Source organism: Heterocephalus glaber, unplaced genomic scaffold, assembly GCF_053883595.1.
Source record: "Heterocephalus glaber isolate CG9 unplaced genomic scaffold, H.glaber_assembly_v1.0 deba00001600, whole genome shotgun sequence".
NCBI classification, from domain to species: Eukaryota; Metazoa; Chordata; class Mammalia; order Rodentia; family Bathyergidae; genus Heterocephalus; species Heterocephalus glaber.
This window is the reverse complement of record NW_028258372.1, coordinates 1,731,648-1,757,339: the sequence shown is the minus strand read 5'-3', so window position 1 is coordinate 1,757,339 and position 25,692 is coordinate 1,731,648. Positions and strand designations below refer to the sequence as shown.

Here is a 25,692-nt window from a genome sequence, read left to right as displayed (position 1 = left end):
GTCCCACAAATGCTTCCTTCTCTTTCCATCCGGCCTTGGGGCCTCGGAATCACACATTCTGCTCAGGTTTTTGGTCATGTGCCTGACTTGTGGGTGGTCTCAAAGTCTAGAAGCAGGAACTTCTTTTTCTCCTTGGAGCCCCCGTGTTGCTGGTACTTGTGCCTGTGTGTGTTGGGAGTGGAGAGGGAGGGGCAGGAAAAGGTCAGTACAGAGCAAGAGGCCCTGGCCAGGAAGAAATTGGCAAAGGAATTATTATGACAGATTCAGATCTGGAGGGGAAAAAAAAGCATTTGGAGGACAGGGGACTGCTGTGACTGTTGGTCAGTCATCGCCTAAGTGGACTTTCCAGTTAGTCCGGACATGTCCCCCCTCAAACTTCCTGCATTCTTGTTTTACCCTTTGCCTATGATCCCTTCCCTGCGTCTTTCCAAGCCTTTTCCCTCCATCAGTCGAGTCTCAGCACCAGTCCCAGGCCCCCAGAGGGGTCAGCTTCGCCTCTGAAGGTCAGAGACTGGTTCCCTTCCACTCCATCTTCACCTTGTCACCCTATCGTTATTGCCTTTAGAGCTTTTACCATTGTCTGCCATGTATTTCCGTGTTATTTGTCTGGTTTTTCTTACATGTGCACCAGTCAGTGTCCCTGTTGGAAAGGTAGGGTCATGAGGGCAAGGCAGAGATGTCTGCATCTGCCCTTCATCCCCAGTGTCTAGACCTGCATCTGGCCTTCCGTAGTTATGCAACAAATATTTCTTGTTTAAATAAGTTAGTTTTGAAGCTACGGCTGTCTAGAAGCCGAGTCACATTAATGGTTAACTCTGGGAAATTGCTCAACTTCTTTTACAGAGCTGTGAAGCCACAGCAGCATTTGCTGGAAGCTACAGTTGATAAGCACTAGGTACAGAGACACTGTGCCCTGTTCACCTTTTTAAGTTTGGGGATCGCTGGGTGAGTCAGAAGGGTAGGGACTTCTTAGAAAGAAGAGACATTTTTTCCTCTCAAAGTCATTGTGTTGTGTCACCTCAGGGCGAGTGGGGAGTCAGTGGTCTTTACAGTTCTGTGCAGCCCCCCCCCCCCCAGTGAGGGTGGGTGAGTGTGGGGCCCCTGGGAGGTCTCAGCAGTGTGTGAAAATTGGGGAGCAGGCAGGAGAGGAGGGTAGAAGGGGACAGGAGAAAGAGAAGACATTCTAGCCAGGGAGGTCAGATGGCACCTGTGTCCTGTGGTGTCTGTGGTCACCGTTGGAGATGCTGAGGGTGGACCCCACAGTGGCTGAAATGGAGATGGCAGATCGGCCCCCACTCAACAAAGGTCCTTGGGTCAGTTGCTTATTTCAGGAGTTGGGCAAACCTAGAGGGCCACACCGATCGATGTCCCTCGCTCTGCTTTGATCAGGCCCCATCAAGCTAGCATAGGGACATAGAGCAAGGATCCAGCTGTCCCAAGCCCCTTCTCCCATTGCTGGGTCCCCAGCCAGGGCTCTGTGTGAGTGACTCGAACCTTTCTTCAGGGAAGAGAAGACATCTTCTCTCTGCCAGCCAGAGTATCACTTGGACCATTATAAGCAAAAGAAGCTCTTCCTTTTCTGGAACTTGCCATAAGCAAAATAATTGGAAACCAAGTTTGTCTTGGGGCTTATTTTTCCCCCTGCTCTTCGGGGTGTTTTCTCCCAGGAGCCGGGTCTCCATGGCCTCGATCTCATTTCCAACTCTGGGAGCCCCCTGGAATCACAGACTTACTGGGGGGTGGCATGGGGACAGGGCCGCAGTGGGCAGCTCGGCTCTGGGCATTTTAATTCCATGGAGAGCTGGCAGGGGGAAGGCCACGCAGGCCCCGGACCACCTAATCCCTTCTCGTGAGGGCCCCGCTCCATGCCAAGAGCCCGACTTCAGGAGAAAGGCAGCCGTCTTGGGGAGCCTCTCATCTCCGCAGGGAGCAGGCGGGCAGAATGGACTGCACCAGATAGAGCCTTCTGTAGCCAGTCCAGAGGCATCTGATTATTCAGTTGATGTTTTGTTTTTTCTTTTCTGGTCCAAATAAGCCTCCTATCCCTTCATCAGAACAAAGCTCAGCTTTCCCACTCCCGGCTGGCGGAGATGGCTGTCTTAGGCTCCTTGGAAAAAGCTCCATGGTTACCTTTCTTTCCCTGTTCCTTAGATCTTTTTGTTTGTTTGTTTGTTTTCTTTCTCCTCAAGTAAGAAAGACATGCTTCTGTGCCTTGGCAGACAGCTGTCCAAGGTCCTTCCTCTATTGGGGTCTCACCGTTGGACCCTGGCCCCTCCCAGCCGCCCAAGCAACAAAATCTCCTCCTGTCTTGCCTTTCTCACAGGAAGGAGCTGCTCTCCGAGCCAGCCAGCGAAGCCCTGGCGCCCTCTCAAAGAAGCCCAAAGTGAGAAGGGTTCAAGAGGGAGGTTGCTTTGTGCTGAAAGCTCCCGAGACAGACCTGTCCGCCAGCTGGGCTGGGGGCCTCCTGTGGGCACCAAGAGGTGGGAGCCCTGCACACTGGGCATTGTGTCCACGCTGCTCCTTGGACCTTGCTGGGACAGCCTGCTGGGAAAGATTCCCATGGGATGCAGGGGAACCTCTTCCTGGCCCCACTTCATCCCTTCCAGCTTTAGATTTGGGATTTTAGTCTCAAAAATGCGCCACTTCCCCTAGCCTCCCGGTTAGCTCACTGCTATCTGTGTGATGTCACAGTAAGCTGGCTGCTCTGCTCGTGCCCAGCTTAATGTTTCTTTAGCACAAATATGTACTTATTGCTGCACAGTTGGAAAAAGCAGAAAATCAAATCATTGTCCAGTTGGGATCCAGTAGGGAAGAGAGACATAGAGACAGTGAACTCACAGTGCGTGGTGTCCGGTGACCCACACGGGTGACTGGATGTCTGGGATTTACACTGAGTTCCCAGAAGGAAGCTGCCCTCATAGAAGGGCCAGTCTGCACCATGGGCAATTGGAGTTGTTCAGGGGTTGACGATCCACGTGACTAACGATCAGCAATGAACCCTTCCTGGGTTCAAAGGTAGGGGTATTGGTGCTAAAGCCAAGTTGGTGCAACCCTTGAGCCATGGAGGATCACCCAAGCCCCTTCTCAGTTTACTCAGTCAGGGTGGTGACCAGCTGGAAGGCTGAAAAGGAAATTTCCATGGATTTGTGGGAACGGCGCTGTCTGCGTCCCCCTCCAACTAGCCCTGCTTGTCCCGAGAAAGTGACAATGCGGATGGGATGGTGTTCTCACTGTGTCCTAGGAGGACAACATGTCATGGCATTAGTGGCTGCTCTCGGAGGAGGTGATGGCCCAATCAAAGGAGATCAGATCTTTGCCGAGCAGTTAGTTCTCAGGAAACTGCTGGAAAAGCAGAATAAGAAGGTGGTATTTTATTCTGGCATGTGGAAGAAGGGGGAAGAAGAGGAGGTGGTGGTGGTGGCATTTTATTGTTTAAAGAAAAATAAAAAATAAAGAGACAGATAAGCCTTGGGCCACGGTGTTATCCATAGTAGGAGGTGAACAAGTACCCCTTTCCAGCTGCTGCTGTTCTGGCACTGGGGACTCGTGCACTGAAGCTTCTCTGTTACCTTAATGAGGAATGAAGGATTCACATCTAGGAAGAAGGTGGAATTGAACGTTAGGTCCCCACCCAACCCCGAAAGCTCAGCTTGTCAGTGAGCTAACTGACACTGTCTGCTGCCCATGCCATGCAGGAGAAGCCCTAGGGCGGCCCCTCTGAACACTGGAGAGGCACTTTTTTCTTGTCGGACCTAAAAACCTGGGCTATGAAATGAGATTAGTGTGGCAAGAGCAATAAGTAGCAAGGTCAAATGTATTTTTAGTTTAGATTGCTCAGTTATTAATTGAGCACCTATGTACCCAGGCCTCGCCCAGTCAGGATGCAGGGATGTAGGGGTGCAGGAGATGAACAGGAGCATCTGGAGGCCTCTGTGATGAAGCTGGGTGCAGGCGGGACAAGGTCCCTGCAACTCTCCCCTCTCCAGGCCTGCTCATGTCTGGGGCTGGTGGCCCGGACAGAAAGTTGGTGGTGGTGCCACAGTATTATTGGCTTTTTGAATAAAACAGAGGTGAAAAGTCTGAATAGACAGGCATGGGGCCGTGCCAGCAGGCAATTCTCTGCAGACTGCTGAGGAACTGAACCTGCGGCCTCTCTCGCTGGCCCCCTCGCTTGTTGCCTGTCCACACTGCCTTTGTTCTGAAATCTTTTTACTCTCCTCTCCGTGTTTCCTGTTTTCATGGATCTTCCCCTTCTGCTGTATTTTTCCTGTGTCTGTTTGGGTTCCCAGATGTTGCAGCCAGTGCTTATTTTGGTGACTATCTGGGCATCACAAGATCTTAAAAAAAAAAAAAAAGACAATGGAAAAAAACTATATTGGAAAAAAAATTCCATACACATATCCCAGGCTGGGCACTGCTTCAGAGGGGTCAGGTAGGTGCTGTCACAAGGACCTCATCTGCAATGTGGTCAGTCCCTCCTCTAGTACCAGATTGTGTGGCACACCCGTGCCTCCCTGGCTCTTAGTAGATGTCAGTTGCATGTAATGTCTTGAGCACCCGATCCTCCCTGTAGGTCAGTTTTAGGTGTGAGGGTTGACAGCCCTTTTTTCTTTTTCTTTAGCAGATGTTTGCCATGCAAAATGTCTCCGTCCCCTGTGTGGAGTCGGCACATGTACAGAACACATTTTCATTCCCTTTCCCTTCCTTCTGCCCCTGTCCCTGCATCACCTGACCCCCTTCCCATTTGAGAACAGTCTATCTCCCTACTCCTTATTATCTATCTTTCATTTTGCTTTTTATTTATAGTTTGGGTTTCTCATAGAAGTGAAGCCATGTGTCATTTCAGCTTGGGTCTGATTTATTTCATTTAACATTATGGTCTCAAGGTGCATCCATTTACCTGTGAAGGCCTCAAGTTTATCCTTCATTACAGTAAGACAGAGAACTAGAGAGTAGTTCTGTATTGTGTGTAAATACCACATTCATCTGTTGATGGACATATTATAGGCTGCTTCCAAGATTTAGTTATAATGAATTGTGCTGCTCTAAACATGGGTACGCATGGATCACTGTAATTTGATGTCTTTAACTCTTTCAGGAAGATACATAGAAGGGGAGTAGCTGGGTCAAATGTCATGTCTAGTTTTAATTTTTTGCGGACTCTCCATACTGATTTCTGTGGTGGGTGTACTAGTTTACACCCCCCCGACAATACAGAAGGTTTCTTTTCCCTCACAGCCTTGACGGCATCTGTTATTGTTTGATTTCTTCCTGACGGCCATTCTTTCCGGAGTAAGATGGAATCTCAGTGTTGTTTTAATTCGCATCTCTCACACTTCTTCTCTACTAGCTGTCATTTTGAAAACAGCAGAAACAACAACAACAACAACAAAACCCCAATGCAGTAATCTCACCAAATGGCAGCAGAAGCCCTGCCTGTCTGTATGAGCAAAAGAAGACATATGCTGCTCCGATGGGACTCTAATACATCGCTGGCACCAGGATGGCCAGCAGTGCCTGGGAATCTGGCCTGAGCAGAGCTATAGGAAGAGCCTCATTAGCTACTTCGGTGTGGGCCAGATCCTGCAGGTAGGGAAACATTTTCCTTCGACACCATTTAGTCACGTCTCTGCTGGTGGCCATGGCGGTGGCAGAGCTGGGCTGTGTGCAGGGAGTGCTTCTCTCTGCCCTGACACCAGGCCACCTCCTATCAGAATTCCGATCTCTGGACAACTGACTCTTACACTGCTGTGTGGTACACACACCATGGTGAGGACCCAGGTGACACTGCTGATAGATAACAATTGACAAAAAAGAGACCAGCTCTGGGTGGTGCTGCTCTGTGATTGGGTGCAGGAGATACCATGATCAGGCAAAGGAGATAGTGCACGGTTAGAAGGAAACTTGGGGCTGCTGGGCCAAGCGGCTCGGCTAGAGGAGCAGTGTTGTGGGGACCTAAAAATCAGGTTGTGGGCACCTAGGCAGGGCTCATCCCCAACCATTCAAGTGACTGAATCCACTTCCCCAGCCATTCTCAGATCCACTTCCTTCCACTCCACAGTGGGAAGTGACTCTCAAGCCAACAGTTACATACTTATGGAGAAATCGTGGTCTCGGCCCTTCCCTTGTGCCTGGATGGAGACCACCTAGAAGAGGAAGGCAGCAGCTAACCATTCCTGCACACTTCTTGTCATGGCTGTGACCCCAGTTCCTTGTGTCTCTCACTCCACAGACATCTACAGTTTTAAAAAGGAGACCTGAATTTGATGAGACGTTCTGTGAATGAGGGGAAACCAGTGGGTGTCCACTGTATTGGTGCCCAAAATTTCTCAGCATGGTGATTGTTTTGTTCCTAGTGGATGGATCCATGTCCATTACTGTCCACAAACACAGGAGGCCTGGGTGATCTGCAAGATGATTGGGCCCAGCAGTGGATACAGCTCTGTTGAGCTGTGTTCCACTCAGAGTGATAGTTAGGGGTTGTGTGTGTGTTTGGGTGTTGCTTGCTTTTCTGCAGTGTGGCTGTGAGACTGATCTGAGTCCCTTCCTATGTCCCTCCTTGCAGGTCAAGGACAACTGGACTTTTTTTTCTCTTTCTTTCTTTCTTTCTTTCTTTCTTTCTTTCTTTCTTTCTTTCTTTCTTTCTTTCTTTCTTTCTCTCTCTCTCTCTCTCTCTCTCTCTCTCTCTCTCTCTCTTTCTTTCTCCTTTAGTACACATTTGCAGTACATAGTGATTACCTTCATCCTGGGGAGTTGGCATATGTACATAACACATCTTAATTCTTTTTAAGTTCCCTTCCCCTCCATTCCTGCACCCTTTGTTTCTTGGTCCCCTTCCCATACTCAGAAGATCCATCTTTTTGTAGTAGCTTGGAGGTACTCATAGAGAACACCAGGAGTTGGTTTGGCTCCTCATGGGGAAGCTGCTAGAAAGCTCTTCCAGTTTCAGGATGATAAGAGTAGCCGTGGTGGCATTTACTAAGGTCAGGCTTCCGTCAACATGCTTCATATGATTAACTCTTTTTCACGTGTGATACTAGGGATTGATTCCAGAGCCTTCACATTGAGCTACCCCCTACTTTCCCATTTTTTATCACTTATTTTGAGTCATCAGGATCTCACTAAGTTGTTAAGTTGCTCAGGCTGGGCTTGAAATTATGATCCTCCTGTCTCAGCCTGCCAGAGTGCTAGAATTACAGGCGTTGTGCCACCCCCTCTGGCTGAATTGACTGTTAATCTTCACAACCACCTGATGAGGTAGACTATGATCTTCATTTTATGGATAAGGAAACCAAGACATAGAGAAGTTGATTAGCTTGTCGAAGGACGCGCAGGTGGTTCTAAATTTTGTCAAAATTGGAAACACCTCCATTAAGTTTTCCTCATATATGATTCTTAAATTCTCTGTGAATTGGGGGCACTGGGAGCCCTGCTGGCAGTCACTATGAATTAGGGCCATCAATAGCAAATGTACATGGGCCTGTGGGCCACCCACATATGTGCTATGAAACCCAAACTGAATGTGCCTTAGCTGAATCTGCAAATACCTATAGCCCCTCCTGCACCAGAACAGCGAGAGGAGGAGTCGATGTCAGAGACAGAGGACAGAGATCTTAATTAGCTCAGGCCAAATAGCTCATGTTTGCAACTTTTGCAAAACATGCTCATGTGAACATGTGGTGAAGGCCTCTTTCAGGGCCTTAGGAGTCTGTTCATAAGGAGTGGGCAGATGCTTATGTGCCTTAGCTTCACAATGAATTCGCTCCTGGTCATAGGCATTTACATATATATAGATGTCTCTCTCTCTCTCTCTCTCTCTCTCTCTCTCTCTCTCTCAATATGTATATTTGAGGTTTAGATCTGAAATGTCCTCCAAAAACTCATATGTCATTGGATCCTGAGAGTTCTGACCTCATGAATGGATTAATCCATCCATTTGTGGATTCATGGCTTGATGGGTTTGGGGAAGAGCTTTGTTATAAAATTCAGCCCTCTTTTGCTTCTTGGCCACCATAAGGTGAGCAGCTTTCACATACTCCCTACCCTGATGTTTCTGCTTCATCAGAGTCCTAAAAGCCATAGAGCTAGCTTACCATGGACTAAAACCTCTGAAACCATGAGCCAAAGTCAGTTTTTCCTCCTTTAAGTTGATTTTCTCAGGCAATTTGCTACAGCTCTGGAAAGCTAACACACACACACACACAATACATCAATTGTGACAGGACAGCTTCCCCATTCCACCCCTCCCTACAGTAATCCTATTAGACAGGGAAACTGAGTCTCAAAAATATGCATGGGGGAGGAACCAGCTTTGATGGTCACTTATCATTTATGTGGACTGATGACAGTCTGGGAGCATCACGTTTCATGACAATATGAGGGCAAGATGTCAGAAAGCTTGTAGCTCCTTAGGGAAGGTAAGTACATAATGATAGGCTGTTGTACTAATTAGGATTAGTTTTCCTGTGAGTGGAAGAAATCCATGAATAACAGTGATTTAAATCAGGTGGCTATTTATTTCTGACTTGTGTGGAAGTCCAGGGAGGTTGCCCACCATGATCAGGGTGAAATTCCTCTATTTTATTGCTCTGCTAACCTGTAACTTCTAACTCACAGTCCAAAGCAGCTACTATAGCTCCAACTATGAGGTATACATTCTAGCCAGTGGAAAGTGAATAATAAAGGAAAACAGATTTCTTTTTAAGTAAACTTACTGGGAATTCTTTGTGAGTATGTGAGTATGTGAGTATGTGGGTGCATGTATATATGCATACACACAAATTTTACTGCATGTATAATCTCATTTGGCCCGAACTCAAACATGTGGCCATATCAAGATACCAGGGGGGTTGGTGGGAAATATAGGCAACCATGTATGCAGGTGATACTGAAAAAAAGGGGCAGTAATGATATCAAGGGATAGGTAGCACAATTGTGCTGTATTTCATCACGATTTGCCTTTTATCTTCTCAGAAAGTTTACATTCTCTTTGAAAGCAGGATTCTGTTCATCCACATAATTAAAGACATTTCAGAGGCTGTAGGGGCCACAGGCATCATCCAGTTTAGTGACTTTCAAAGTTCTTTTTATTAATATATTTCATTTCTCAAAAGAAATATGTAAGACATAAAAGTAACATAATATTAAAATTAATTTCTTAAGTTTAGAGTTACTGTACAGCACTTTCTTGAGATCACCAAGAACTCAAGTTCAACCATTGAAGGTATGTAATTACTAATATTTGATATATTTAAAGCTATATTTAAGTGTGTGTTTCCCATTGATTCGTAAGTCACTTTTAATCCTGAAATTCAACATAAAATTTTCAGAATCTCTTCAAATTTGGATTGGAAAATGACTGACATAGCCCCAACTTCTCATTGTACAGCAAGACTCCTGAGGCTGAATCTACCACCTAAAGTGGTGAGTTGATTTAGTCAACAACCTGGAGCTAAGCAGTGGTAAAAGGAGACTAAAATTAACCTTAAGAGTTAACAGATATGGGCTACAGTTTCCAACATTTGCCAGATGCAAAGTCCTTCTCTGTTCACTTCCTAGGAGACTTTGGGCATTGAGGTGTGCTCAACATTTATTTGTGGCAAGAGAAAGACCCTTGATAATGAGGGGTGTCTAATTCAGGAGAATACAGACCCTGAGAGAGCCCATCTTTTGTTGTAGATGAATAACAACACCCAAAATTTGCTTGGATGTTTATGTGTTTACAAAGGGCTTTCACATACCTTATCTAATTTAATCCTCCCAACACCTTTTCAACAGTTATGGCAGATATTCTTATTGCCAGTTTAGAGATGAAGAGATTGAGGTCCAGGAAACTGAGGGACTTGCTCAAGAACACAGGCAAGTGAATGATGGAGCCAGAAGTTAAGTTCAGGGTTTTTTGGTCTCCAAATCCATATTGCTATTCTTTGTTATCATTTTGCCTGTTGAGTTTTTGTTACACTTACTAGTATTTTCTTGTCTTTGCAATTCTGGAAGCTCCCATCTGCACTACAGTCTGTGGAATTATTTTCCAATCTTTTAACATAAACTACAACGTGAATCATGTGCTTGGGATTGTACAAAGGGGTGGTGGCCTCTCTGTCATTGGAAATTCTTTGAGGGAAGTGTATTTTAATTTATTTATCTCTGTACCTTGGGCACCTATGCTAATAGGTGTGTGTATCTGACTCTGTGTCTCTGGATAGCATGGACTACATGCTCCACATACCTGGTCCATCAGCTTCTGGAGGACATGGGTATAGGTCAGCAGGCTGTCTAGACTGGCTGGTCTGGCCTCCATGTTAATGTACTCCAGGAGTGGTTGGCAGATACAATGGCAGTTCTTCCAGTAGTTTTTGATCACTCTGGATATTGATTTTGATGCTTTTCTTGTGGTTGCCTGGTCCAAGCTGCTTGTCTCCTGGCATATGGTTCACAGGTACTCACCCATCCATTCAGCAGACATTTATTGAAAGTCTGCTGTGTGCCAGAGACATTCAAGGGATTGGGGATGATACAGCTCCACACAACGTGGATCATGTCCTTGCCGCCATGCAGCTTGCCATCCTATGGGGAAAAGGCAGCCAGAAAACAAGAAGCAAGGAAACACAAAAGTATGCAGTGCTGTATGTGCTCATGACAGATTCTCTCAAGACAGTGAAGCTGAATAAGGGGCTGGTGATGGGTGAGGCTGTGTGTACGTATGAGTGTGCATGTGTGTGCATGTGTGTGATGTGTGTGAGCATGGATGGGATCACTGGGAAGGCCTCGCTAAATTCTTGTGTTCTTGGGAAATTTCTCCTTAATGTTGATGAAGTAATTATTAATGGATCTTGGGCCTGGTCTGTTCAAACCCCGCCTTGTCCTTCCACTGACCCCTACATCGAATCAAGATATCTCCCAGGGCCTTTGTAGCATGGTACCTGCTCTGGGTGTGATGATCTCACTGCTTTCTACACCTCATGCCCGTTCTTACCACACTGCAGCAGTCTGGCCCATGGTGCCTCCTCCTCTCTACATCTCCAGTCCTGCTGGCTCCATGAAGTCTTCTCTGCTTACTGCACTGAGCTCTCCTTTCTGGGCATTTGCATGAGACTTATAGCTTGCACCTCATAGTTTGCACATACTTTATTTTTCCTTCACATTTGTTGGTTTTGCCTCTTCAACTAAGGCTTAGTAGTTTTGAAACAAGCTATGTTCCAACTTCTGGATTCCTCAGTGGGTCTATCAGAAAGCTAAGTCTCCATAGCAGGTGCTTCATAAAGCCTTGGTTATTGAGTAATGGAAGGGTTATTTCCTTCTCTAAAACAATGGATTGGAGATCAGCCTTGTGTGGCAAAGTGAAAATAATGCCACAAACTCCTCCCATGGTTGGGTTTGTGAGGTGTTCTAACCAATGGAGATTGATGAAAGATTCTGTGTGCACATTGTAATCTAGAGGCCACATGGCGGTTTTGGTTGGCAATGCTTCCCATGCTGGACACAGCTAGGCTAATGTGGTAGAAGTTCAGTGGCTGTGTGGAGAATGATCTCGGTCATTTCAGTTGTGGCCCCAGACTTGGGAGAAAGCCCAGCAAGAATAGTTGAGCCTGAATCACACCAGAAAGATCACCTAGCTGAGCCTGGTCCTAGTCCTTAGTTCACCGACACCATGGTAACCTAAATAACATGGGGAGTTTTTTAAGTCGCTGAATTTGGGATGGTTTGCTTGGCAGCTCTGAATGTTCAATACACACCAGAAGACCATGCTGGTAGAAAGGCAAAAGCATTTCTAGAACTAATCTCTTGTACTTCTTCATTGCATTCATTATGTACTTCAAGTCTCTTTCATGTCTGGCACCTCCTTTAATTTGTGTAGGGTTTTCTTGGGGAGACAGGCAATTGTCACCATACCCATTTCACATATTAGAAAACTAAGGCTCAGGGAGGTCATCCTAGATGTACTAGTTGGAAGAGGATGGGGATTCAGCTCACTGCCATATAGAGGTCCCAGGACATATGGTGACCTTTCCTGTTAAGCTGGGAGAAGTTTAACCGAGAGGGTAGTAGGCAGAGTTGGGCAGGAAAGTTGAGACCGAGGCCTCCCTCTGAGGCTGCCTGTGCTAATGAGCCCTGCCACCGTGGGCCTCGGTCACCTCTGCAGGAAGGTTGGATATGGAGAAACTCATAATGAGGCTTAGCAAGTCCCTGTTTTTTTTCTGAGTAGCTCTGAGCCTCTGCTTTGCTGCAGGATTAGGCTGCTTGTGAAGGTTTCTAATTCGAGGTCTTAATTTTTGTAAAGCGTGAATTACAAGAAGTCAGAAGAATGATGCAAAGAGCATTTAATAATGCACATTCACAAAAGAAGTGGTGTAACTACATTAATTAGGCAAGTCTTGCGTAAAGATGCAATGTAATTATATATTTGAGACAGTTAATTAGGGAGCTACTTGGAAATTTCAGTGAATATTAAGGTAATTATACATAAATACTATAACCATTAAGACTGCACCCATAATGAAAGCAATAACTAATTACATAAATAACAGCATACTTATGTTTTTACATTACCAACACCTAACAATGCTTCCTCTCCCCCGCCTCCCTTCACCATGCAAATGACAAATCTTCCATTTTTAACTCAGATATTCTTGCAAATGCTTGGGAACAATGACCTTTCCTCTATTTTGACAAATCCGGGCCTAATGCAGGAGCTTGCAGTGAATGGACAGAGGTGTAGGGCATGAGGCCGCGGGCCCTGCCTAGCTGCATCTGTGTGGGTGTGGGCAGGAGAAAACCAGGGCCAAACCCTGCCAGGCTAGGGAGGGGCAAGTAGCACCATGGGCACAGCAAGGTTGGGCTTGCGAGACCTGGACTCCAGTCTTGGACTTGTCCGTTACCAGCTGACCCACCTCACAGAAGCCTCTTAGGAACTCTGAGCCTCAGGTTCCTCAAGGCATCAAAAAGGGATGGTGGCAATCCCTGCTCCCTGGAGCTAGGATGAGTGACAGTATGGAAACATCAAGTGCCATCCCGTGTCTCTGGCCAAAGTTTGTCTTTAAAGTGCCAAATTCTGGATCTCGATGCCTTCGCTCCTTTCAGCTTGCCCTCTCTGACTTCACCTCCTTCAGATGCGCATCAAGCTGCCCCACCACTGTGGGGGGCCTTGCCCCCCGCCCCCCCCCCCCGCTAGAACTCTTGAGTGCCTTTTACGGGCATGTCTGGGCCTGCTGCAAGTCTACCCGGCAACAAGGAAATAGCCCCAGTACCCTCCCCTTGTTCCTCCCCTCTAGCCCTACGGTATATATGCTGTAGCAGCTTCCACAATAAACGAGACTTGATCAGAAACCTGTCTTGTCTCCATCTCTCGTGTCTCTTGTCCCTTGTCATTCTCACTCCCCCTCTAGGGTCTCCGTTGACTTACCCGCGGGCCGGGACACACTACCTTCCCAGTTCAGAGTGGTTTTTATGCAAAGATCTGGAGCTCACTCATACTCAAATATGGCTGACTGATGACTTCATGTGTGGGGAGAAGTTAAATAAGGGAGAGTATTTATATTTTAATAGGAAGTAAAGTTTTCATTGACCACCCTACCTATAAAATATCCAGTCAGTGGGTTGTTAATGGAATGCTGGGCCTCCAGGACCATTTCTGGGCCCTCTTGGTACCTTACCATGTAGCCATCTGTACAGACAGGGGGACAGGAGCATGGAACAGGAGTCTTAGACACTTGCAGTTAACCTCTTAGCCCTACTACTTAACTCTTCGAACAATAAAAGTGTATTTATCGACCAGCTACTATGTCAGAGACACTGTTTTAAAGATGGATTGTATTAATTTAATCTTTGGACAGTTTCACAAGGTATATGCTCTTATTGTCTTGTCTTATGCATGGGAACATTAGGGGACAGAGGTATTAAATAACTTGTCCCAAGTCACGTAGCAGTTGGCTCTGAGGCCTGAATGTCACTAGGATAAATGCTTTCTCTTTAAATGCAAGATGGGGTAATCAGGGTAGCCACCTCATGGGGTGGCTGTAGGTATTATGTGAGATAGTGTGAGCAGAGTGATTTGCTCAGTACTGACACAATGTAAGGACTCTCTTCTGTCAATGTTTGTCTCTTGCCTCCAATGTTGGTGCATGCTCCTTTCTCTGTTGGATTCTTGTGCTTGTGCTCCTCACTTCTGCTCCTTCTCAGTGTCTACAGTGTGCTCAGTTTGCACCAGGTGGCCTTCTCTGCAAGTTGAGAGTGGGTGGAAGGGATGAGTCTGATTCCACCCAATCCACAGTCACATGATGCCTCTATAGAGAATTCTAGAGGGAAGCCACCCGACGGAGCTGGTTGTGCTGCTGTTGGCCAAAGGCTGACTTTTCCTGCCATGGTCTGTTGCATCCTTGGAATTCAGCTACCAATGATTATTGGAGAAGTTTCTCATCTCATATGTTACCAGGTTTGTATATGAATTGTTTTAGTAAAACAATTCTTTTAATAAATTTAAGTGCATATTCTCCAGAGTGATGAGCAGCAGTAGTACTGGATCCATGGATACCGGTTCTCTTCGACTTGTGAATGATCTGGCTGGAATGTGGAAAGGCTCTTATGTGGCTCTTGGTGTCTCAGAACACAGCTTTTGTCACTTTGGCCTGTGTTGGGAGCTGGTCTGTTTCTATGCTCCCAACTCGTGTACTACAGCAAAGTCAACCGATTGTCAGACTTCCCATATATTCACGATGTCTTCATCTAGGTGGAGCATCTTGGGAAAGAGACTCACTCAAAATCATAAGGAAAGCATACCATTCACTTATGTTACTCAAAAGTATAAATAAATCCTTCAGTCATGAGTCTAACAGTTACCGTGTTAGTCAACACTCTCGTAATAAAACACCTGAGACATTCAACTTAAAAAAAAGAAAGGTTTGTTTTGGCTCAGTTTTGGAGGATTCGGTCCATGGTTGCTTGGCCCTTTTGTGTTCAGGCCTGCGGTGAGGTAGCTGTCATGGTGGAATCACATAGCAAAGGAATCCCACTCACTTCATGACCAGGATGCAATTGTGAAAGAGGAGACTATGGCCCCATGGTGTTCTCTGAGAACAGGGCCCATGACCCAGAAGACCCCACTAGGCCTGACTTCGTAAAGATGCCACCTTCCCAGCAGTACCACAGGCTGGTGACCAAGCCTTTGACAGGCAGACCTTTGGGGACACTCCAGTTCCAAATGCAGCAGACATTAAAGTTAATATTGGATATTTGACATCATAAGGGTAACCAGTAGAACAATAAAAATATAACCAGTGAAACTCCAGGAATAGATGTGAGGTAGGAAGTAGTATTAGGGAGTTAAATTCTCCCTTTTTTTAAGAATAGAGGTATCAATCAATACTGTCAAGTTCAAAGCAAGGTACAGCAATATGAGAAGCATAGAATTCATCCTCTGATGAAACTGATCAGAGAAAGAATAGAGAGAGTGAACAGTAGTCATCACTGATTAAGAGCTAGAAGGTGGTGAGGGTATCAGAAATGTTACTTTTTAAATTAAAGCTGATTTACTTAGTTTTTAAAACACCACATGAAATAGAATCTATGTATACGAACATAGTATAATGTCTGTAATACATGTGAATGAGAAAAGGGGTCACACCAAATGTATCACATGATATTATTTACATGAAAATCTATGTACGTACATAAATATGCAGTGTGATTTTGCAAACATAATTGAGCTCTTGTGTTTCTTTAACTTCTGTGAAGAGAATGCCCATCGTTTTTGAGGTTTGCCTCTTGTCTGGAGAAGAGGAGGAGAGACACGCTGCAGAGCTGCCCTGCAAACTTCTTTCAGGATGCTGGGTCTGAACCGGAAGCACCTAGTCCCCCCATAGGGGAAGTGGAAGTCAGGAGCGACAGATACAGTGATGATATAGTTCTTGTAACCCTAAATACCAGAAAACAAAGGAGTATGTTCAGTGCTGGGTGACAGTAGTCATTAACTCCGGTTCTATAGCCAAAAGTCTCATTGTATTTGAGCTTGAGATGATACACAGGCCTTTTCACATGTACGAAATCCAAGAGGATTAGCATTCCCAAACCTTTCTAGAATAAATTAGTAAGTGTACTTCAGGAGAAGAAAAGTGATCTTTTCAGTGTGGAGAGAAGGAATTGAATGGAAAACAGATGGTGGAAAATGAAATTAATATTGACTTGTAATAAGATTAATTATTGTAAAACCTTTAAAAATATTTCACAGGAGATGTGACAGGAAAAATTATCTATATTCAAAAGATAAACAGCTCACCAAAATATAAATAATTTGTTTGTTTTTTGTTTTTGGTACTGGGAATCAAACTCGGGTCCTTGAGCTTGCGAGGCAGGCGGTGGAACCACCGAACTAAATCCCCGGCCCTAAAATATAAATAATTTAAGGAGCAAAATAAAAGAGATGGTAAGAAACAGGGAAACAGACTCTGTGGAGATGGGAAGGGAATGTGGGGAAGGAGGGAGAGAGGCAGATAGGAGCGAGGAAGTGGAGTAAATGACAAAGACGTGACACATATATGTGCCGATTCTCCAAGATGTAATGTTATATAAGTAATTATTATGTAATTAGTATATATTGCAAACATATACTAATGAAAAAGGAGATAAACAGCTCATGGTTTATCTCGTAGGTGATTGGAAACCTTAAACAACTTTGGAATTAGGAAAATAATTTATTTATGTATATGAAAACATATGGATGATTAGAATAATAATAATATATATATATATATATATAAAATTCCAGCTTTCAAATCAATAGAAGAAAATGAAGGCATAAAGAAAACTCAGTCTTGTAGGGGATAGGAAATGGGAAAGAAATAAAAAAGGTAGATGTGGCTTAATCCCATTTCCAAAGTCCCCATCACCGTGAAAAGTCACAGTTATCGCTGATGGCTTAGGACATGGCCATCTTTGGGGAGCTGTTAGTCGGTGTAGCCAGGAGCATGAATGCAGAGGCTGCAGTGGTGACGTGGTTGGTGCGTTCTGGGATCAGTGTGACTGGAAGGAGGTGGCACCATGAAGAAGGAAGGTGGGAGCCACTCCTCAGGGCCTGGGAGGCCACACTAGGGACTTGAGTCCCCTCTTTATTGGATCTGAGGGTGTATTTCAGTATTCTTAGCTGAGCATGGTGGCGCACACCTGCAATCCCAGCACTCAAGCGACTGAGACAAGAGAATCATAGTGAGTTCCAGGCCACCATCAGCTGCATAGTGAGTTCAAGGCCAGCCTGAACTACACAGAGAGACCTTATCTCAAAAAAAAAAAAAAAAAGTAAAAATCTCAGCCATTGCACTTGAGAATGATTGTCGTGGGGCTTGTTGAAATGTTCATTTCTGGGTCCAAGAAATTTTGATTCGGTGTTTCTGAGGTTTTCTTAAGCTTCCCAGTTGATTTCCCTGACGGCTTCAGGGTCAGCCTCCAACCCATGCCTGCTAGTGTCTCTGGATGAAAGTGACACAGAGGGCTGTGATGATAAACACAGGAAGATGGCCCGACTCTTCTTTATCCTTTTTCGCATCAGTTTTGGCTAGGGCACGTGACCGAAGTTTGGCCAGTAAGACATGGGGGGGAACCTTCCAAGGGTGGCTCCATAAAAGTTGCCCTTGCTCTTAAAAATGAAAAGCCTGCCTGGATATGGCAGCTGTCACAACACTGACCTTAGGCGGGCAGAGAGGAAACAGGAAGACAGGGGCCTGGCGCCCACCCACCCTGAGCTCACCCATCTCTGCAGGGTCTGCGAGGGGAAGCGGAAAATTCCCGCACCGTTGAAGGTGATAGGGCTTGGTATTTCTGAAACTTGGACATGGCCCCAGTTTTCCAAGGCTGTTCACATTCTCCTGGGTGGGACAGGAGAGCTGTAGCTCTGTGCTTTTCTCTTCCCCACATACACTATGCCCAATGGAGCAGGCTTGTGAGAATGAAGGGCTCAGCTCAGAGTCTGGACAGAGCAAGCGCTTCCTGGATGGGACAGACAAGCAAATGCATAAATAAGTGATTGGATTTGTTGAAGGGCTGTGAGGCAACACTTACTGATCTTCATTCCCGGGTTCTTTTTCTCAAATTCGGATTGAAAATCTCTTCATCTTTTTTGGCATCTATCTGGCTGTTACTCATTACTCTTTTTTTTTTTTTTTTTATTAAACCAAATTTCTACTAACTCAGGAAAGGAGTACTTATTTATTTGTGCATCTTAAATGTCTTTTGTGTATGGTTTATTTCAGTGAATGTAGTGTTGCCATATGTGTGAGTGTTTTCTTTTTAATTTTTATTTTTATGGGTACATTTGCAGTACATGATGATTACATCATTATGGGGACTTGGTGCATGCACATAATACATCTTAATTCTTTTTAGGTCCTCCTTCCATCCCTTCCCCCTTCCTCCAATGCTTGGTCCCTTTTTGCAAGACCTATTTCTTTGTTTCCTATTATCTTTTATTTTGCTCTTTAATTTATTTACACTTTGGTTTTCTCATGTAAGAGAAACCAAATGATATTTAAGCTGTGTGTCTGATTTATTTTACCCAACATTATGGTTTCAAGGCATACACATTTTCCTACAAATGACTTAACTTTATTTTTCTTTATAGCAGAGTTGTACTCCACTGCGTGTAAATATCACAATTTTTATTTGACCCAGGTATTCTTCTTCTAGGTATCTGTCCAGAAGAGTTAAAGACATTATATTACAGTGATCCATGCACACCCACATTTATAGCAACACAATTCATAATAGCTAAATCTTGGAAGTGGCCTATATGTCCATCGACAGATGAATACATAAAGAAAATGTAGTCTTTATACATTTTTATTAACCAAATACAGGTCTTTTGGATATTTTCTTTCCTCAAATCAAGGGAAGAATCTATTATTTATCCTTTAAAAAAGACACTTCGAGAGCCGGGGATTTAGCTCAGTGGTTCCACCGCCTGCCTTGCAAGAGCAAGGTCCTGAGTTCGATCCCTGGTATCAAAAAAAAAAAAAAAAGACAAAAAAAAAAGACACTTTGTGCAGTTTGAACATAACCTAAAAAAATTCAGGCAGGCCATTGGAAAGTGGTTTCCTGCTCTCTGTCTGCTCACACCTTGTCCCACTGCCACTGCCAGAGCTGACCTGGATGCGGGTAACACATCACACCCTAGTGGCAGTGAGAGGAGGATGGATTCAGGCTCCATGTGGTTGGGGGTTGTCTTGATGCCTATGTGACATTCTTGTTTCTGGACGCTGTGCAGTGGACCCTGGCTGCAGCCTGTGTCATTGGCTGATGTGCCCTAGACCCTTGGAAAGGGCACAGATTGGCAAACCGGACCTGAGGAGCCGTGGGAAACCTCCCTGATGGTCTATTCTCATCTCTCCTTTGAGCCCAAATTGATAAAACCTGCAAACCTTCTCAAACACAGAAGTGTGGACCACATGGGAAACGAAGCAGTGCTGTATTTCAAAATAAAGTTGGAAAGCAGGCCAATTATAGCAAGGTTCCCTAGGGATGGCTGTCTTAGTGGCCAGGAAGCGATGGCCCAGAGTGGGTGGCAAAGGGTGAGGTCACTAACATTTCTGTTTCAGAGACAGAGAAGCTCATGATGCTGAATGCACAGGTCTATGCAGTCTACTGGGTGCTGTCAGACTGAAGGCTGTGGCTGGGTCCTGCCCTTCCCTCATCCCATCCTGCCCCTCCTGGGTGACCTCTGGGTGGTCTGAACACTCTCCATAAGTTCCCAGAGGGCTGGGCACCTGGGGAGGTGTGGATTGAGAACCCAGGGGAAAGGCTAAGGGATGGCATTTTACTTCCTTCTTCAGGCAGAGCCCTGATCCTGAATTCTCTTCCCTTGCAGAAGCATGGGGTGGCACTGTGACTTGCCAGTTCTCCCTGCTCTGCCTCTCATTTCTTTCACAACATCCTACACCTCGTCCCGGGGTCGCATGGGGATGAAGTTCCAGGCAGAGATGCATCTTGCAGCTGGGGATGGGAACTGACCTCCTTCTTCCTTTTCATCACAGGCAGATGCTGCCAGGTGGCGTTGGGACTTTGTGACCTGGGGCACATCTAGGAGCTTCGTCCCATAGAAGACCAGGTAGAGGCTCCAGCAAACAGGATCATGCTTTCGGGGCAGATGTGGCAGAGAGGGAGAGGGTACAGGCATGTGCACTGCTTCTGAGAGGGTAGAAATCAGATTTCCCCAGAGTGGACACCTGGAAGTCATGTACCACTCTGGCTACTGCTTCTTAAAGATGATACCAGGGAGCTGGAGAAGACCCAGGACAAGGCAGCTGAATTAATTAAAGCATTGGAGTGGGTTTAAAATATACATTTATGTTCAGATTTTAGAAGTAATAACATAACTTGCTACAGAAAATTTGGAAAATATTCAAGGGAAAAAATATATAAGCCTTATCCTACCACCCAGAAATACCAGTGTCTAACATTTTGTTGTGTTTCCTTTCAGTCTTTTTTCTGTGTACACAAACATATATAACAAAATTGTTGATAATATGTTCATATAATGTAGATATGTATTCATATATGTATGTAAATATACACAGATACATATATAACATTTTGCCTCCCGTTTGTTATATGTTTTGTATCTTGTTGGACATATATTTTCTTGTCATCAAATACTTTTGTAACATTTTAGTGACTATATAATGTAGCAGTTGCTGGGTCTACACAATGTATGTGAAGCTGAGGGCAGTGGTGTGCACTTGCAATCCCAGCACTCTGTGCAGCGGAGGCTGAAGTAGGAGGATTGTAAATCGGAACCCACCTTGGGCAAATTAGTGACTTAGCAAACCTTGTGCTGCAAACCAAACAATCCACCAAACCATCTGACTACTCCTCTATTATTTATATTTAGATTATAGTTAATTAAGTACATATTTACTTGTATAATTAATATTACAATGAAATACTTTCTACCCATATCTGTCTAGGGATCTCTAATTGTTTCTTTAAGATGAATTCTTAGAAGGAGAATGACAAGGCCAAGCTTTGGAATATTTTTTGATGTTCTTGCCAGATTGTGGCAGAGACGTATGAAAGGAATTTGGAGGTTGAGGATTTGTCAGGATAAAAGCTAAATGCTGAATGAAGGATGACTGAAAGCACAAAAGGTATCAATTGGTCAAGTGGAAATTCGTTAACCAAAATCTGAGATATTGCAAAAACACAGGAAGTTTTGGAATTCTGTGAGTGTGGCCTTGGAGCCAACACAAAGGTCTGACTTGTCCAGCAGAGAGGGGACTGGGCAGTTCTTTGCCTTGGGAGTGATCACTGGCTAAAAATGTAGGCTGTGTAGGATTTTAGACAATGCGTATGTGAATGAAGGGATGTTGTTTGGGTTTTGTCATTTTTAAAGTGGTCACCGAGTGTCTAGGATTAAGAGGCACAGTCAGGTACAAAGACGCATATGTCTATCAGGACTGCATAGTGTGGTGTTGACCAAGAAGACCACAGGATCTCGGGAGCCTGGATACCTGGAGACGGTGACAAGGGCTCTGCTAACCCAGAGCTGCTTTGAGGCCTCTGAGGACACTGATTTATTTCTCCTCCCTCCATTCCTCTCCCTTCTTTTTTCCCTGCAGGTGCAAGAACTTTCAGAGTAATGAAGAAGGGGCTCACTGAGGAGAAGCAACCTGCATGAAAGTGGTGAGAAGGGAACTTAGGTTTCCTTCAATGTTCTCTGTTATTATTTTGAACTGAGATGATTCTTTTTAAAAATAAAAATGCTATAAGAGCTGCATAATGGGTAATAAATACAAATTATTAGTTAAAATGTGCAAAGGATGTAAATTAAATGTATTCCTTTGAGAAATTTATTCTTCCAATTTTATATAATTGTGTTGAGTGTGGTGGTGGTGGTGGTAAGACTGAGTATCTCCAGGCCAAATGTCTAGGAGGCAAAGGAAGGGAAGGTATGGGGGTGATTCATGTATGTGACATGCATGTACGGATCTGCCAGGATGAAGCCCATTAATCCACATAGCCAATGTGCACTAATAAATATGTGAGAAAAAGAAATTGGACAGAGTAATCAACAGGAGCTAAAGGAAAGCCATCCCATGAAGACAGGCTCAGTTGGAAAGAGGCATGTAGAAATCTGCCTGACAGTGGGGAGTAACAGAGCCAGAAGGTGACTGTTACCCTGGTCTAGTCCAGTTGCGTTTGGCTGTCAGGTGTCCCCGTGATGAAATAAGTTCTCTGCTGCTCAAAGCCTCACCAAGCTTGAGACTCATCCTCACTTCCGTTCTTTGTGACACAGTCAGAAACAGAAAGCCTGCCTGAGGGATGATGTCATCATCACCATCACCACCACCACCATCATCACCGAAGAGGTCTTGGTGCCCAGAGGCAGTCGTGGACCTCTGCTGGTTCCCTCTAAGATTAGCACTGTGGCACTGACCCTTAAGGTGTGCAAGGTACATAGTGTTAGGAACTTAGCCATACTTAAAGTCAATCCACCAACTTCCACTTGCTGAGCATCCTCAGGACCCCAGGTGAATGCTTGGGAGGAAGTAAGAATAATGTGAGAGTGGAGAGCTGTCCTCAGGCACTCATAAGATGACAACTGTTGGGACTTCTACAGTAAATATGCTCTGTCACATCACAGGATTTACTAATTTATTGTGCTTACTGGCTGCCTCCCCTGCTACAGTGTAAGCTCAGGAGGCTGAGGATTGTGACCTTCTTATCCTGAGTGTCTCGAGCAATGCTTGGACAGAGTGATGATCGGGATCTCCACTGATTGACTGAATGCACACAGCGGCATGCTCCTCCATCGGTGCTCCTCCACCCGTTCCTGTAGAGATCACAACACAAATATCTCACTTAAAAAGCGCCAGCCCAAAACAATGCAGCTCATCTGACAAATCCTTTGTAATCCACGCACTCAGTCTTTGCTTCTAATTTTGTGGATGAGGCAACCGAGGCAGAGAGGAACGAGACTTACAGGGTCTCCCTGAGGCTGTCTGGCCCCTGCACCACTCACTGCCATTCCACCAAGGTGGCTTCCAAGGCCAAGGTGTCACGTCACCACGAAAGCTGCATGCGGTGGCTGCAGAAGTGAGGCAACTTGACCTTTCCTATCCAAGAGTTGCTTCGAGTGTTGCTTTCAGCCCACTGAATTATTAGCATTTCTCAGGGGTGAGCTTTCCAACTCTGGGGAAGATCAGGAAACAAACACAAGCAATTTCTTGTACTATTCAGATAGGGGAGTCATCATGTGAAAAAGGGACAGAAAGCAATGTCAAGGAAATTCAGGGGAGGTGCTGCTGCTTCCATAGCATAGAAAGGAGATGGAGAGGCATTCTGGGCAGAGGGGACAGCAGGCGCAGAGACTCAGCGGCAAATGAGAAGACCCATTACAATTGCTGTTCAAGGCCTCCTGCAGCCGTTACCCCCACAGGTGAACCAATATCCCATTGAGTTCTACCAGCTCTGCCTTTTCAGCAATCTAAAAATAGTCTACCACGTTGGTTTCAAAGACCCTTCCCTGTTGGTTCCATTTCTGTTGTGGGCCCATTGCTGAGTTACTTTGAAGCTCAGTTTCCTCATTTGTAAAACAGAAGCTAATGAGACTGTCTACAAGAGCTTGTTGAAGGATCTAAGGTGGTCATGGGTGTAAAGGTATTAGTTTCAGTGGCTCATGGTGTTCGGTGACCTTGTTGCTGTTATCTACCCTGGTTGGGTGGGTGCTGGTAAGAGATGACAGTGAGCACCCTCTAAACTTACGTAGGGCTTCATGTACACATGAAGGTCTTTAATGTATACAGATCACTGGGAACTCATGTCTGTCCACTTGCCCCTGTTGGGAAGTCACCTTGTCTCTTTTGGCCTAAGGGATATATTTATTTGATGAGTCATTGTTGGTCAGTTTTCCATCACTGTGACAAAATACTCAAGAAAACAACTTAAAGGAGGAACGATTTATTTTGACTCATGGTTTCAGAGGTTTCAGTCCATGGTTGGCTGGCCCCAGGCAGAGTATCATGGCGGGAAGGCATGGTGGAGCAAAGCTGTTCAGTTCATGGTGGCCCAGGAAGCAGAGAGAGTGGGCAAGAACCAGAGAGGTAGGTGTTGGGGATCCTATATGGTCCCCATCAAATTATGACATTGTCAGTGGTTTCATTCCCTCACGATTCAGTCACTTCCCCAAATCACTTCTCACAAATGTGGGTACAGACGTCCCTAAAGATGATGCTTGTGAAAGGATGTGATAAGATGATTTGCTGGACCCAGGGTTGACTCTGACGCTGGCAGCTTTGTTGGGAGGGAACTATCTTCTGTGGGGCTCACTGCCTGTCCCTCCCCAAGCCACTGGTCTGGTCAGGGATGACCCAGGGGGATCTGAGTTTCGAAGCTGGACCTGAAAGTCTAAGGGACGGCTGGGCCCCTGACAGTCACTGCACTGTCAGTGCCTGCTTCTATATTCTTACCTCCTTGGTACCGAGAGCAAAAGAATAACAGATGTGTGAGGCAGGAGTTGGAGAAAGCTTCTCTCATTTCCTAGCCTGACAGAATTTCAAATTTGTAGCTGGCTCCACCTTTGCTACAGTAGACCCAGCACTGAGACAGTATGCACTGTATAATCTCCTGTCAAACCTTTGTGTTTGTCATTAAAGATATGGCAACATCATTGCAGTTATAAACAGTTACCAAGGAAACCAGTTTATCATAATTAGAGTTCTTTCTCTCTCTGTCTCTCTCTCTCTCTTTCTCTTTTTCTCTCTCTATACCTGAGCTTTCTTTGGGCTGAAACACATGTTAAGCTGTTATCAGCCTGGGCTCAGTGGCTAATTAAATCCTAATATTTCTTCACAGAATTAAATTTCTCTTCTCCATAACTATGCTGTAACACATTGCCTGTGCTTATTAAAAACAGTCACAGGGTGGAACAATTGGTTTATTATATGTGTTTTAAATGGCCGTAATAGTTGTTCCCTAGAGCAAGGGGATATAAAAACCTAAGACACATAAGGTAAAAAGGTTTTGTTTAAGCCAGACATGGTAGTGCACGCCTGTAATCCCAGCACTGTGGGAGACTGAGGCTGAAGGGTTGCAAGTTTGAGCCAAGCCTGGGGAATTTAGAAACTTAGTGAGACCCTGTCTCAGAAAATAAAAATTGAAAAAGGGCTGGGGATACAGCTCAAGTATGAAGGCTCTGGGTTCAATTCCTAGTACGACAACCCCCCCGCCCCCCAAGACAAACAAACAACAAATCCCAACCACTTTTAGTTTATAAGAAACTTGGGTCCTTTCTCTTGCATTGGGAAATACTGTGAAAGGAACTTTGCTTCCTGGATTGTGTTCTAAGTCTTGTCAGACTTCTCTCATTTTTACCTTAAAAGCACGTGCTCGAATCCACACTCTACCCTGATGTCCTGGTGCAGAGGTCTGCTAACCTTTTCCGCAGAGGGCCAGAGAGTAGATACTTTAGGTTTTGCCAGCCATATGCCTCTGTTGCATATAGGACTCTGCCTGAAAAACAGGAAAATAGCCACAGACAACAGGTAATGAATGGCGAGGCTGTGTTCCAATAAAACTTTATTTGGTAATGCGTGGGTGAGGCTGTGTGCCAATAAAACTTTATTTATACAAACAGAGGCAGGTTAGATTTTCTCCCCTGCCTTTTCCAGTTTGCTAACATCTGTCAAGAGCCTTGGTCCTGACCTTGGAAAAGGA

The 25,692-nt window shown here is 45.1% G+C and overlaps 1 long non-coding RNA gene across 1 annotated transcript; it reads left to right on the top strand.

The window, feature by feature from the left end:
• The first annotated feature begins 2,706 nt into the window (after nucleotides 1-2,706).
• On the top strand, nucleotides 2,707-23,612 carry LOC110350938 (uncharacterized). Its single transcript, XR_002397896.2, has 5 exons — nucleotides 2,707-3,015; nucleotides 5,351-5,589; nucleotides 9,330-9,423; nucleotides 20,013-20,086; nucleotides 21,597-23,612. It is a non-coding gene; the product is annotated as an uncharacterized LOC110350938 (long non-coding RNA).
• Nucleotides 23,613-25,692: the final 2,080 nt, after the last annotated feature.